Source organism: Canis aureus, chromosome X, assembly GCF_053574225.1.
Source record: "Canis aureus isolate CA01 chromosome X, VMU_Caureus_v.1.0, whole genome shotgun sequence".
Classification (NCBI taxonomy): domain Eukaryota; kingdom Metazoa; phylum Chordata; class Mammalia; order Carnivora; family Canidae; genus Canis; species Canis aureus.
Genome location: NC_135649.1, coordinates 32,513,595 through 32,529,266, shown reverse-complemented (window position 1 = coordinate 32,529,266; position 15,672 = coordinate 32,513,595).

The window sequence follows — 15,672 nt, the reverse complement described above, 5'->3', positions numbered from 1 at the left end:
GGTTGCTAAAGCCCACACTCAGCCTGAAGTGACTGTACCACAGGAGCAGTTGATATCAATTGTGTAGGATCAACAACTATTAATAAAATTAGAAGTTACAGCCTATCTCAAGAATGTCCAAAAGTTGAAGAGAACGTGACAGAAGTTGAAGGTGGTGGGTTTTTTTAAGTTTTTAAATTTATTTAAATAATCTCTACACCTAACATAGGGATCAAACTCACAACCCTGAGATCAAGAACTGACTGATCTGCAGATGAAGCCAGCCAGGCACCCCCAGAAGCAGAAATTTTGAATCTAATAATAGAAAAGGAGAAAAGTAAGCAATATCAGAAACATCCAACATGTCTCTTGTGAAATGTTTGCCCCAAGCCTTTCCGGCTCTTGGAATTGATGCTGCACTCACTTGAACTTGTCAGGCTGCCAGAGGGGAAACCCACCCATGGAACTCTGCATTTTTCTTCTATGCCATCATAGACTCAGGGAGAAGAGAGTGGTAGGGTACTGCCAAGGCAGCCAGTGGGGACCTCAGGAACCACAGATTCATGGCTAACTATCCAGATCCTCTCATCCTGAGGAAGATGGGTCTTATGGAGCCAGAGCCAGAGCATGAGGCTTCTACCAGAAGCAGCATAGTCTGCCAAGAACCTGAATAGCAGGTCAAGTCAAAGCCCTTAGGAGAAAGCGTAGCTCTGATCACCAGGATGCCCTGGTGCCAGACCAAATCCAAAGAGCCAGGAGCAAGATCCAGACTGAGCCAAGAATTTGGTGCTGTGTCTCCACTCAGTTTGCCTGCCTTCATCTCTCTGAGCTACTGAGCTCCCTCCTCACATTCTCCTTTCTGTCCTCCCACACCCTCTGGACTCAATGCATGATGTTGGCTTTCCTGTTACAATGTTGGCTCTTCTCCACACAGTGCCTGGCTCTCTGCCCTAGGCTGCTGGAAAGTCCTGAGACAACCCAGCCCCTGGGACCCTGCTGCCCAGAAGTCAAGCCCGTGGCCAGCACTCCCACTCATCTGCCCTAGTCCCTTTGGTCAGGGGGAGACCAGGACCCAGAATATGGGCATGAGGATCCCACTAAAAGACCCCTGGCAAGGTCCTTGGCAATATTGCTCTCTTGGCAATACTTGCAAACACTTGGCAGGCATATGTTTCAGCATTCTGGATTAGCAATCCATCACTCATAAATTTAGATAGGGCAATTCTGTCCCTAGACCAGAATGCTCCTGAGGAAGCCAACAAGACAAAGTTCCTGAATCTTCAAATTTGACAGACACTAGACCCTTTCAGAAACAGACTCCAAGCCCCTGGGAGGCCCTGCTCATAGAGCCAGCTGGTTTCTTTCTTTGCCACCTCATCATGGCAACAGGCAGAGTCTAAGGGATGATCCTGAAATGTAGGATCCTCTCTGGAAAGGCAGGCTTAAAGAGGGCCTCCAGGAGAGTCCCCGGGGAAAGCGTAGAGGGTATGTGAGCATATGGCGGCAAGGAGGGATCAACAGCAAGAACAAAGATGCAGAGTGGCAAAGTGGTTAAGAATATGGGTTCTGGAGGCCCCTGGTTGACTCAGTTGCTGAAGTATCTGACTCTTGGTTTTGGCTCAGGTCATGATCCTGTGGTCACGAGATCAAGCTCTGAGTCAGACTCTGCACTCAACATGGAGTCTACTTCAGATTCTGGCTCCCACTCTTTCTCTCTCTCTCCCCTCCCCTAAATAAATAAATAAATATCTTTTTTTTTTTTTTTTTTAAAGAATGTGGGTTCTGCCTGTGTTTGCCTCTCAGGCTTGCCACTTAAAAGCTGCGAGACTCTGGGCAAGTTAATTAACCTGAGGCTCAGTTTCCACATTTGTAAAATGGAATCATAATAGGACTTATGGCTACATTAGTAAGAATTGAATGAGATAGCGCCACAGAAGACAAAGCACAATGCCTGGCACAGAGGAAGCACTCAGGAAATATCACCTGTTTCTAGAGGAGAGAGTACACCTAAGGACATTCCAACAGGGAAGAAACGAGAAATGAAAGTGAGGTGACAAAAGCTCAGATAAACTTTACCTGGTTCTTACTTTTTCCCTAGGGCCAACCTTGAGTATTACAGGCATTTACCCAGAATGCATTTGCATGCTTTGTACATTTCCCTGTCATTACTGATTTCCAGTCTCAACTCTGTCCTTGTCTAGTTGCATGACCTTGGGCCAGTCTCCTGATTGTTCTATGCCTCAGTTTCTCCAAATGTAAAAACAGATGGCTATAGTAGAAAAATCTTAAGGTCACTCTTATCTAACCATCCTGTTCTAGCTTACATTCTTGTCTTTTTCTCTAGGAAAGTGCTATGGGTTGAATGGTATCCCCCAAAAAGGTATATTGGAGTCCTAGTCCCTGGCACCTATGAATGTGACCTTATTTGGAAATAATTACAGATGTAATCTCATTAAGAGGAGGTCATTAGGGTCAGCCCTAATCCAATATGAGTGGTGTCCTTCTAAGAAGAATAGAAAACATTCGGAAACACATAGGGAAACATTTAGCTGTGAAAAGTAGGTCAACAGGCACATAAAATAAGTGTTTCATTCCATTTTTACACTCAGAATCATGCTTTTAGAAACAACTGTATTAAGCATCAAATAACATTCACATGAAGATAACGCAACCCAAAATACTTTTAAAAATCATCAAAGTACTTGATATACCTTTCAAACTATGTATATCTGTATGATGAAGTAGGATTTCTACCCTAAAATTTTCTCAAAATAAGAAAATACCCTTTAACAGATTCTCTAGTCTTATTTTTCTGACTTCTGGGGCATTTGATAGTAACTTAAAACATTATGAGACATTCTTAAGTACTTTATAGCAGCCTGCAAAATTTTACTCATAAACTTTCCAATAGACATTAATGAAATTTGTATTACTACAGTAGTATGTATATAAAATCACAGTTCCTCAAATTTCAATTAATGAGCTGAAAATAAAGCTACCAATTGTTAAATATAGTGTACTTAATCCTTTCATGAATATAGAACCCACACCAGGGTGTCCGGAAGGCAGGCTCATTCCATATGCTTTTTTTCTAAAATAGTATCAACAGCAGCCAAAAACTATAACCTCAAGGGAACCATAAAGTTTAGAGCACCTTAACTTTTAACATTTCCAATAAAATGGTTTAGTATATGCTTTTGTTGGGGTGCCTGACTGGCTCAGTTGGTAGAGCGTGCAACTCTTGATCTCAGGGTTATGAGTTAGAGCCCCTACATGAGGTATAGAGTTTACTTAAAAATAAAATCTTTAGGGGGCAGCCTGGGTGGCTTAGCGCCGCCTTTGGTCCAGGGCCTAATCCTGGAGAACCAGAATCCTGGACTCCCTGCATGGAGCCTGCTTCTCCTTCTGCCTGTGTCTCTGCCCTCCCCCCCTTTGTGTGTGTGTGTCTCTCATGAATAAATAAAATCTTTTTAAAAAATAAAATAAAATCTTAAAAAATATACATATATGCTTTTGTTTAATAAAAAAGGGAAAAAAGAAGGGCACTTGGGTGGCTCAGTTAGTTAAGTGTCTGCCTTCAGCTCAGGTCATGATCCCAAAGTCCTGGGATCGAGCCCTGCTTCAGGCTTCCTGCTCAGCAGGGAGTCTGCTTCTCTCTCTCCTGCCACTCCCCCTGCTTGTGTTCTCTCTGTCTCTGTGTGTGTGTGTGTGTGTCAAATAAATAAATAAAATCTTTTGTTTCTGTTTTAAACATTTTATTTATTCATGAGAGACACACAGAGAGAGGCAGAGACAGGAAGAAGCAGACTCCCTGCGGGGAGCCCAATGTGGGACTTGATCCCAGGACTCCGGGATCATGCCCTGAGCCAAAGGCAGACACTCAACCACTGAACCACCCACGCATCTCTAAAATCATCCTTTAAAAAAAAGGAGAAAAAGAAAGAAATACACAAGGAGAAGACACCCATGTAATGACAGAACCAGAAACTGGTAGGATGCCTGGGTGTCTCAGTCAGTTAAGCAACTGACTCTCGGTTTTGGCTGAGGTAGTGATCTCAGGATCGATCCCCGCATTGGGCTCCAGACTCAGCGCAGAGTCTGCTTGAGACTCTCTCTCCCTCTTACTCTGTCCCCCCTCCTCCTCATGTGCTGGCTTGTGCCCTGTCTCTCTCTCTCTCTCTCTCAAATAAATAAATGTTTTTAAAAAAAGAAGCGGAGACTGGAGCAATGCATCTACAAGCCAAGGAACATCAGCCACTGTCAGCAAACAACAGAAGCTTTGAGAGGGAGAGAAGAAATGCTTCTTCCTGAAAGGTTTCCAAAGGAGTAAGGCCATGCTGATACCTTAATTTTAGACTCCTAGCCTCCAAAACTGTAAGAGAATAAATTTCTGTTGCTTTCAGCCACCCAGTCTGTGGTACTTTCTCATGGCAGCCCTACAAAACTAATTCAGAAAGTTTTCCCCAAATCATGTCTATCTTTTACTATCAAACTGTGATTTCCCAGGGTCCTGACTGCTTCCCTATCTCCATTTCTAATTAAAAGCAGATTAAGCGCAGCATTCTAACTTCCTGATTTAGTAATTTCATTAAATGATAAAAATTAATGCATGATATACCAGATATTCAGAAAATGTAAATTGCTAGAAGATTGTTATAGCAACATCCATACTAATTATCATGTCTTGAGAAAGGCCATGCATGTTTAGCAACTAATTAGAATCATACAATTAAAAGAATAAAGAGTACTTCCTTGGGGACATAAAATAAATAAATAACTACAATATTTTCATTAGATAGTTGGCAGTGTTCCTTTAAACCTATTTGAGTGTTAGAAATTGATGTATAAATTAAATGGTTTTATAGTTTAGATTTGATAGAAGACTTAGGCCATTAGAGAAAATTGTTTTAAAACGTACCATTCATTTGAGAAATGCTATGATGCTTATGATGCTATGTGAAGAAAATGAACTGTAACTCATCTCAAATCTTGAAGAATGTTTTAGGGACTCATTTCCATATTCTTATAAGACCTGAAAAAATCCCAAAAGTTTAGAGGGTTTGGTTAAAAAATACACCAATGCCTAGACCAGGGGTTGCCAACTATAACCCACAGGCCAAATTCATCTCACCACTGGCTTCAGCCCATAAGTTAAGAATGGGCTTTTTAAGATACTCTGATTTGTTTTAAATATATATATATATTTTTTAAATATTGCCACAAGTTTAGTGGATTTCATTTTTTTAATTTTCATTTATTTATGATAGTCACACACAGAGAGAGAGAGAGAGAGAGAGAGAGAGAGAGAGAGAGAGAGAGAGAGGGGCAGAGACATAGGCAGAGGGAGAAGCAGGCTCCATGCACCGGGAGCCCGATGTGGGATTCGATCCCGGGTCTCCAGGATCGCGCTCTGGGCCAAAGGCAGGCGCTAAACCACTGTGCCAGCCAGGGATCCCTATATATATTTTTTTATGAAGTAAACTCTATGCCCAACGTGGGGCTCAAACTCACAACTCCGAGATCAAAGGTCCAGGCTCTACCAATTAAACCAAACAGGTGTCCTTCTAATTTTTTTAACATCTTTTTTTATTAAAGCATAGTTGACATACAATATTACATTAGTTTCAGGTATACAACATGGTGATTCATGGTGATGTTTTTGGTCTTGCTTTTTTTAAAGATTTATTTTTTTGAAGATTTTATTTGTTTAATCATGAGAGACAGAGAGAGAGGCAGAAACATAGAGAGAGGGAGAAGTGGGCTCCTCTCAGGGAGCCTGATGTGGGACTTGATCCCCAGACCCGGGATCACGCCCTGAGCCGAAGGCAGATGCTCAACCACTGAGCTACCCAGGCATCCCTCATTTGTTTATTTGAGAGAGAGAGAGGGGGAGAGAGAGAGAGAGAGAGAGAGAACGAACGCATGGCAGGAGGGACGGAGGAAGAGAGAATCTCAAGACTGAGAACATGGAGCCTGACATGAGACTTGATTCCATAACCCCGAGATCACGACCCGAGCCAAAACCAAGAGTTGGACACTTAACCAACTGAGCCACCCACGTGCCCCTTGACAAGTCTATATGTTATGCTCTCCTCCCAAGTGTAGCTCCCATCTGTCACTGTACAACACTATTACAATACCATTGACTATATTCCCTATGCTGTGCATTTATCCCTGAGGATAGTCTTTATATATTTAAATGGTTGGGGGGGAAAAAAAACAAAAAAGCATAATACTTTGTGACATACAAGAATTATACAAAAGTCGAATTTCAGTGTGCATAAAGTTGTACTGAAACATAGCCTCCCTTGTTCATTCATTTACACATTGTCAGTAGCTACTTGTATTACCGTCCTACTTTGTATAACAAATCACAACAGACTTAGTGGCTTAAAACCACACAAATTCATTACCTCATCGTTTCTGTAGGTCACAAGTCTGGGCAGGACTTAGCTAGTTCTCTGTTCAGGATCTCACCAGGGTGAAAGGAAGGTGTCAGCTGGGGCAGAGCTTTCATCTGAGGCTCAGAGTCTTTTTATCAAGCTCTCATTGTTGCTGGCAGAATTCCTTTCCTTTCCTTTCCTTGGTTATAAGACTGAGGCCTCCTGTCTCCTACTGGCCATCAGCTCTGTGCTGCTTTCAGCAACTGAAGCCCCCCCACCGCACACCCTGCCATTCCTTGCCACATGGCCCTTCCATCTTCAAAGCCAGCTACAGAGAATTTCACGTTGAACTTCTTTAACACGTTGGGTTTGTTGTTTTTTTTTAAGATTTTATTTATTTACTTGAGAGAGAGAGAGAGCACAGAGGGAGAGGGAGAACAGACGCCCCGCTGAGCAGGGAGCCCAACACGGGGCTCGATCCCAAGACCCTGAGATCATGACCTGAGCCAAAGGCAGAGGCTTAACCCACTGGGCCACCCAGGCGCCCAAGCACTTTGAATCTCTCTTACTGTAAAGAGTCCCATTCCTTTTAAAGGGAAGCAGTTCAGCTGATTAGGTAAGTCTACCAAGGACAGTCAGAGCAGCACCTAGATTAGTGTCTAATTGAGCAACTGGAATAAAGTGTGTGTTCAGCAGGGGCCAGGAATCTTGAGGACCATCCTAGAACTCTGCCTGCCCCATTGCTTTTGAGCTACCATGGCAAACTTGAGTAGTCGCAGCAGAGCTCATGTGGCCCACAAAGCTGAAAATCTTTACTGTCTAGCCCTTGACAGAAAAAGTTGGCTGATTCCTGCTCCAGATGAAACTGAGTTTCAAATTCAAATACTGTATGATCCCTGTTCAGCAAATACCAATAAAGCTGGGGCAGTGTAAACAGCAAGAGGCCACGAGGGTGGGAAAATAGTAGCATTAACAAACTGTTTAAGCTCTTAACTCAAGCATACACCAAAATAGATGATCCTGAACTGGTTCGCCTGGGTGGCTCAGCGGTTGAGCATCTGCCTTGTAGTTCAGGGTGTGATCCCACAGTCCAGGACCAAGTCCCGCATCAGGCTCCCTGCAGGGAGCCTGCTTCTCCCTCTGCCTATGTCTCTGCCTCTCTCTCTCTCTCTCTCTCTGTCTCTCATGAATAAATAAATATTTAAAAAAAATAGATGATCCTGAACTAATAGCAATTTCTTCCAAGGAATCAGTTCAAGTACACACTAAGGGAATAATAAAATAATTACGTCATGGCATGACATCATCATTACCCAACTTTGTCAAGTTTTCATATATTTGCTTCATTCTAAGGAGCAAAACAGGGGCACCTGGCTGGCTAAGTCAGTAGAGCATGTGACTCTCGATCTCTGGGTCATGAGTTTGGACCCCGCGTTGGGCATAGAGTTGACTTGAAAATAAAATAAATAAAATAAAACTTTTTAAGTAGCCAAAACAGATACAGTTGAAGCTCCCTGTTGTACCCTCCTCTAATCTCCTACCACCGCCTCCCACTGCAGAGGTTAACCACTACCCTGTGACCCCATGTTCCATAGACAACACATGTCCCAGTTTATCATGTCTTAAACTTTACATAAATGGAATTATACAGCATGTATTCTGCAATTTGCACCTTTTGTTCTGGGTGCTTAGAGGTTCATCCACAATGATGCGTGTAGTTACAATTTGTTCATTTTTACTGCTGTATAGTATTCTGTTATACAAATATACCATTCTTTGTCTATTGTACCAGTGATATACATTTGGGTCATACCCAGTTGTTTGCTGTTAAAATAGTGCTGCTGGGGCACCTGGCTGGCTCCGTCGGTAGAGCATGCAACTCTTGATCTCAGGGTTGTAAGTTTGAGCCCCACATTGGGTGCAGAGATCACTTAAAAATCTTTTTATAAAAAAATTGAAAGATAAAAAATAAAACAATGCTGCTATGAATATTCTTGTGTAATCTCTTGACTCAGATATGGAAATTACCTCTAGTGTAATGTGCATGCTTATCTTTATTAGATATTACCAAATTCTTCTCCAAAATGGTTATGCCAACAGTGAACAGAGTGCTCTTTTCCTCAATCCTTCCCAATAATTGGCATTATCAGACTTTTTGTCAATTTCTGGAGGGGTACATGGTGCTTCATTATAGCTTAATTTTGCAACATCTCGATTGCAAATCATAGTAAATATCCCTCCATATTTTTATTGTCCCTTCAGCTTTCCTCTTTCAAGAATTATAATTAAAAATTTTCCTATTGAGGGGTGCCTGGTGGCTCAGCTTTGGGTCAGGTCATGATCCCGGAGTCCCAGGATCCAGCCCTGCATCGGGCTCTCTGCTCAACCAAGACCCTGCTTCTCCATCACCTTTGCCCCTCCCCCCACTCGTGCTCGCTCTCTCACTCTCTCTCAAATAAATTTAAAAAAATCTTAAAAAAAACAATTTTCCTATTGAGCCATTTGTTCAAAAGCTTCTAATGTATCTGTAGTTCTTTATACTCTAAATACTAATCCTTTATCATTTATATTAATTTATTCATTTAGTTTTATTAGTACATATCAGGGGATAGACATGGGTTGAGAGCTAAGAAATATGGCAATCAACAAAACAAAGTCCTTGTCCTCAAGGAGCTTGAATTCTAGGGGAGAAGTGGGCAATAAATAAATGAGCAAATAGATACAGAATGTCAGGTAGTAGTAAGTGGTATGAAGAGAAAACAGAGGATGACGTGACAGCAGTGTTCTTTTCAATAAGGAGGTCAGGAAAGCCTCTCTGAAGAGGTGACATTTGGACAGAGACATTAGTGAATCAAAGGAGAGAGCCAAATGTGTATTTTGACGAAGACTGTTACAGGCAAAGGAAGATCAGTTTCCAAGGATCTGAGGTGGGAGCAAGGATGACACAAATACCTTTTCCTCGTCCATGCTTATTTTTTCATCTTGCTCATGATTTATTTACTTGTACACAAATTTTAAGCTTTCAACATAGTAAAATATATCAAGCTTTCATTGATGATTTATTTACTTATGTTTTGTTTAAAAAATCCTCTCCTATCACAAGAACATATAGATATTTGCCTATATTGTCTTCCAAAAGTTTTCAAGTACTTGTTACATTTAGGTCATAAAACCACTTTGAATTTGTTTTTGTATATGGTGTGCAATCAGGATGTAATGTTATTTTTTTCCATATGGATAACCAATAGTTCCGGCAACATTTACTAAATAATTCCTCCTGACCAGAGGGGAAGGGAGGGAAAAATAAAACAAGACGAAATCAGAGAGGGAGACAAACCATGAGAGACTCTTAACCATAGGAAATAACCTAAGGGCTGCTGGAGAACGGGGTGGGGGTTTGGGTAACTGGGTGATGGGCACTAAGGAGGGCATGTGATGTAAGGAGCACTGAGTGTGATGTGCAACTGATGAATCAGTAAATTCTACCTCTGAAACTAATAATACAGTATATGTTAATTGAATTTAAATTTTAAAAAAGACAAAATAAATAAAAGTTAATAAATAATTCCTCCTCTCTGCAGGGGTCATGTATCAAGTTTCCATTTATGCGCGGGTCTGTTTCTGGGCTCTCTATGTCGTTCCATGGGTCTATTTCTTTTTCTCTGCACTGTCTTAATTACTACCACTTATAAAAAGTGTTGACATCTGCTAGGGTATATTGTGCTGCTTTGATATTATCTTGGCTATTCTCAGTACTATTTAGAATTTTAATTGAAATTGCATGAAATCTCTAGGTGAATTTAGAGAGACTTGATATGATTACTTATTAAGTTTTCCTATACAGAAACATGTTTTATCCCTCCATTAACTTAGGTTTTCTTTAATGTCATTCAACAAAGATTTATGCTTTTCTGTATACAAGTCTTACATATCTTTTGTTAGATTTATTCTTTTTCTTCAAAGATTTTTTATTTATTTATTCATGAGAGACACAGAGAGAGAGAGGCAGAGACACAGGCAGAGGGAGAAGCAGGCTCCATGCAGGGAGCCGACGTGGGACTTGATCCCAGAACCCCAGGATCACAATCTGAGTCAAAGACAGACAATCAACCACTGAGACATCCAGGTGCTCAGTTAGATTTATTCCTGGGTGACTTTCAGTATCTGCTGCTACTGCAAGTTCTATTGCACTAAATTCTATTGACTTTTACATATTGCTTTGATTCTCAACCTTACGAACTATTCCTAATTTTTCAATAATTTGTATATTCTCTTGTATTTTTATGTAGACAGGCATGCCATCTGCTAATAGTAACCTTTGTTTCTCCTTTTTCAATCCTCACTTTTTATTTACTTTCCTTTTCTTACTATACTGATTGGGACCTACAGGGATTTGTTGAATAGAACTGATAGTTTTGCTCCTTTATTATTGTAGTGATTCAATAAGTTTTTCTTTTAAAGATTTTATTTATTTATTTATTTATTTATTTAAGAACAAAGGGAGAGGAAAAGGGCACAGAGAGAAAGGGAGAAGCAGACTCCCTGCTGAGCAGGGAGCCTGAGACAGGACTTGATCCCAGGACCCTGAGAAAGGTAGATGCTTAACCCTTAACTGAGCCACTCAGGTGCCCCTTAATAGATTTTCCTAATGCTAAAATATTCATACTACGGGGGCACCTGGCTGGCACAGTCAGGCGTCCAACTCTTGGTTTCAGATCCTGGGTTGCTCTGTGCTCAGCACAGAGTCTACTTCAGATTCTCTCTCTCTCTCTCTCTCTAATAAATAAATCTTTAGGGATGCCTGGGTGGCTCAACAGTTGAGCATCTGCCTTTAGCTCAGAGTATGATCCCAGGGTCACGGAATCAAGTCCCACATCAGGCTCCTCGCGTGGAGCCTGCTTCTCCCTCTGCCTATGCCTCTGCCTCTCTTTATCTCTGTCATGAATAAATAAATAAAATCTTTAAAAATAATAAATCTTTTTAAAAATTCATATTACAGAGATGAAAACAACTTGGCCATAAGTATTTTTATACATTATTGTTTCTGATTGCTTGTATTTTGTTTTGCATTTTTGGATGTATGTTCATAAGTGAAGTTAGCCTGTAATTGTTATTTCTTATACTAGCTTCACTTCATTTGGTATCAAGATTATGTTAGCCTTATAAAATGAGTTGAGGGCAGGGGGTGCCAGGCTGGCTCAGTTGGCAGAGCAAGCAACTCTTGATCTCTGGGTATCTTCTTGAGTCAGTTTTGGTAAATTGTAGTTTCATATGAAATTAACCATTTCATTTAAGTTTTTAAATTTATTGGCATAAAGATGTTCATAGAGTTCTTTTATTACTGTTTCAATATCCTATTTACTGTATCAGTTACTTTATACCTATTCTCATTCTTGTTCATTTGGACCTTCTCTCTTTTTCTGTCAGAAAGTTGTCGGCATTATTCATCTAGTCTGTTCTATTCATTTTTTCAAGCAATCAGGTTTTTCTTGTATTTTTTTTGTCTGATTTGTGAATGCGTTTACTGGATGGACTTAAGGCTAAACCACATTTTATCCTCTATTTAATCAATATTTATCAGAAAGAATAAAAGTACATTAGAAGAAATACACATATTAATAACAGCAATTATCTGTTAATATAACAGGCATATCTGGCATGTATATTTGTCATCTTTATATTCATATTTTTAAAAATTTTATTTTGTTGTTCCTCTTGATTTGGCTTGGTGTTCTAATGCATTAATTTCTTTCCTTCTACTTTTGTGTCATTTTATTTCTAACTTGACTTACTTTTTAGCATTTCACTTTTTCTTTTCTAATATAAGAATCTAAAGCTATATATTTCCCCCTAAGTACCACCTTAGCTGTATCATTACAAGCACTGGCATTTAGTTCTAAATATTTTCTAGTTTCCAGTACAATTTCTTCTTTGACCTATATGGTATGTGATTATAAATATCCAAGTATATGTGGCCTTATTTTTTTAAGGTTTTAAGTTTATTTATGTAAGTGATCTCTACACCCAAAATGAGGCTCAAATTCACAACCTCAAGATCAAGAGTTGCATGCTCTATTGGCTAAGCCAGCCAGGCACACCATATGTGGCTTTAAAATTATCCTAGGGATGCCTGGGTGGCTCAAGTGGTTGAGCGCCTGCCTTCAGCTCAGGGCATGATCCCAGGGTCCTGGGATAGAGTCCCGCATCAGTTTCCTCGCAGGGAGCCTGCTTCTCCCTCTGCCTATGTCTCTGTGCCTCTCTCTCTCTCTCTCTCTCTCTCTCATAAATAAATAAATAAAATCTTTTTAAAAAGTTATCCTCTTGTTTATCATTTCTAACTTAACTTCATTAGGGTCAGAGACCTCCATGATATGATCTCCGTGACAAATATTCTTTGATATTTGTTATGTATTTGGCAAGTTAATGATCCATTTTTTAAACATTTATATATGTGCTTGAAAAAAAATATGTAACACCGAATTGTTGGATGTAAGATTCTATGTATGTTCAATAGAGAAAGCCTATTAATTGTGCTTTCAAATCTTTTATACTTCATTAATTTCTCGTCTTTCTGTATAACTACTCAAATATGAAGAGAAGTATGTTAAAGTCTGTCTTATTTGTCCTTTTCTCCTTGTAATTTTGCCTTTTTTGCTTTTTTTATGATACTATCATTAGATATATACAGGTTTAGAATTTCTATGCCTTTTTTAAATTTTTTAAAAATTTATTCAAGTAGGCCTCACACCCAGCGTGGAGCCCAACATGAGGCCTGAACTCACAACCCTGAGATTAAAAACTGAGCTGAGATCAAGAGTCAGACACTTAACCAACTGAGCCACCCAGGCACACCATAATCTCTATACCTTCTTGATGAAGTATTCTTTCATCATGATGTATGCCCTTATTTAGGTCTAATCATGTTCTCTACCTTAATTTCTATCTTGCCTGATATTAATACTGTGGCATTAGTTTTCTTTGAGTTATATTTCCTGGGCATATTTTTTCCTGTCCTTTTACTTTTAAACTTTCTATGTCCTCATAGTTCAGGTGTCTCTCTTATAAACAGCGTAAACCTGGATTTTTCAAAAATACAATTTCTCAGGGTACCTGGGTGGCTCAGTGGTTGACCATCTGCCTTTGGCTCAAGTCGTGATCCTGGGGTCCCAGGATCAAGTCCCACATCAGGCTATCCACAGGGAGTCAGCTTCTCCCTCTGCCTATGTCTCTGCCTCTGTGTGTGAATGAATGAATAAATAAAATCTTTCAAAAAAATACAATTTGTCAATATATGTTGTTGAACTTATAAGTTTCATCTGTTTACATGTTCATTGCTAGTTTATTAGATTTCTTCTTACCATCTTAATTTGTGCTATTTACCCCACTTTTTTCCCCTTTGTTTGCTATTTATTTGTGCCTGTAATATTAGAGTTATTTTCAGTCTGTGGCTGGGTTTGTAGGGAGACGGGGCATGGAGTAGAGGGGTATTTGTTTTTGCAGGAGTTTTTTTAAAGATTTTGTTTATTTATTCATGAGAGACACACACACACAGAGAGAGAGAGAGAGAGAGAGAGAGACAGGCAGAGAAAGAAGCAGGCTCCATGCAGGGAGCCCGATGTGGGACTCGATCCGAAGCCTCCAGGATCACACCCTGGGCAGAAGGCAAGCGCTCAACCACTGACCCACCCAGTCATCCCTGCAGGAATCTTTTTAATCCATATGTACATTTTGTAAGGGTTTGATTAATTGAAACAAGATCATATTATCTATGAATTCATTTAACTTGGCATTGTAAATGGCCAAACTTTGCAATACACCGGAAGTTGAGGATCTAGTGCAGCAGCACTGCCAACCCTGCTGTGCAGGGAACCCCTGAGCTTCTCTCAGGATACCTTGCATCCTGCTTCTGCCAGCTGTCAAACATAAGACTAAGTGAATGTGCTCATGATGCTAATATGTAGAATAAATATTAATATCTTACTTTTTGGTTTAAAAAATGAATATATATTCTAATATTTTTATCTCCCTCCTCAACAGGGTTAGTGCCATGGGTTGAGCTATAGCCCCCCAAAAAAGATATGTTAAGCTCCTAGCCCCTAGTACCTCAGAATATGACCTTATTTAGAAAGAGGATCCTTACAGAGGTCATCAGGTTAAAATGAGGTCATTAGTGTGGGCCCTAATCCAACATAACTAGTATCCTTTAAAGAGGGGAAGTTTGGACACACAGAGACATAGGCAGAGCTCCGTGTGAGAATGAAGACAACAATGTGTCTACAAGCCAAGGAACACTGAAGATTGCCAGCAAAGAACCAGAAGCTAGGAGAGAGGCGTGGAAAAGATTATCTCTCACAGCCCTCAAAAGAAAAGAAACCTGGGGCGCCTGGGTGTTGCAGTCAGTTGGGCATTGACTCTTGGTTTTGGATCAGGTTGTGATCTCAGGATTGTGGGATCAAGCCCCACATCAGGCTCCACACTTAGTGTGGAGTCTGCTGGGGATCTCTTCTCCCTCTGCCCACCCTCCCCCAACACATTCTGCCCCTTCCCCCTCTCCCTCTAAAATAAATTTATTAATTTTTAAAAAAAATAAAAGAACCCCAGGAGCACCTGGCTGACTCAGTTAGTAGAGCATGTGACTCTTGATCTCATAGGGGTCCTGAGTTTGAGTCCCATGTTGAGTGTAGAGATCACTTAAATAAATAAATAAATAAATAAATACAAACTGAAAAAAGAAAAGAAACCCTGCTAACACCTTGATCTCAGACTCCTTGTCCCCAGGACTGAGAGAAAATAAATATCTGTACCCAGTCTGCGTTACTTTGTTACTGCTGCTGTGTTAGCAATATAAATGAATATTAGTGTTACTGATGCAGTTGTGAAGCATTGACCTTGTCCACCACATTACAGGAACTAGATTCCATAAGGGCAATTCTTTATTTCTCTAACACACAACTTATTTTTAAGATTTAATTTTAAGTGATCTCTATGCCCAACGTGGGGCTCAAACTGACAACCCCAAGATCAAGAGTTGCACGCTCTACCAATGGAGCCAGCCAGGCACCCCTCTAATATACAACTTTTAAAGTGCTTTCATTAGATAATAGAAGACAATAAGAGAATTAATAGAGTATGGTATTCCAGGGACAAATATATGGACAGTCAATAAGGATATTGTTTAAGTATATATTTTTGTAAAACAGCAATAGAAAAGAGACTGAGGGTAATGCCCCAATAAAAAATCATAATCCCCTGTCCAGTTCCTGACCTGAGTCACTTTTCAGACCCAAAACCCATTGACTAAAGAGGTGGC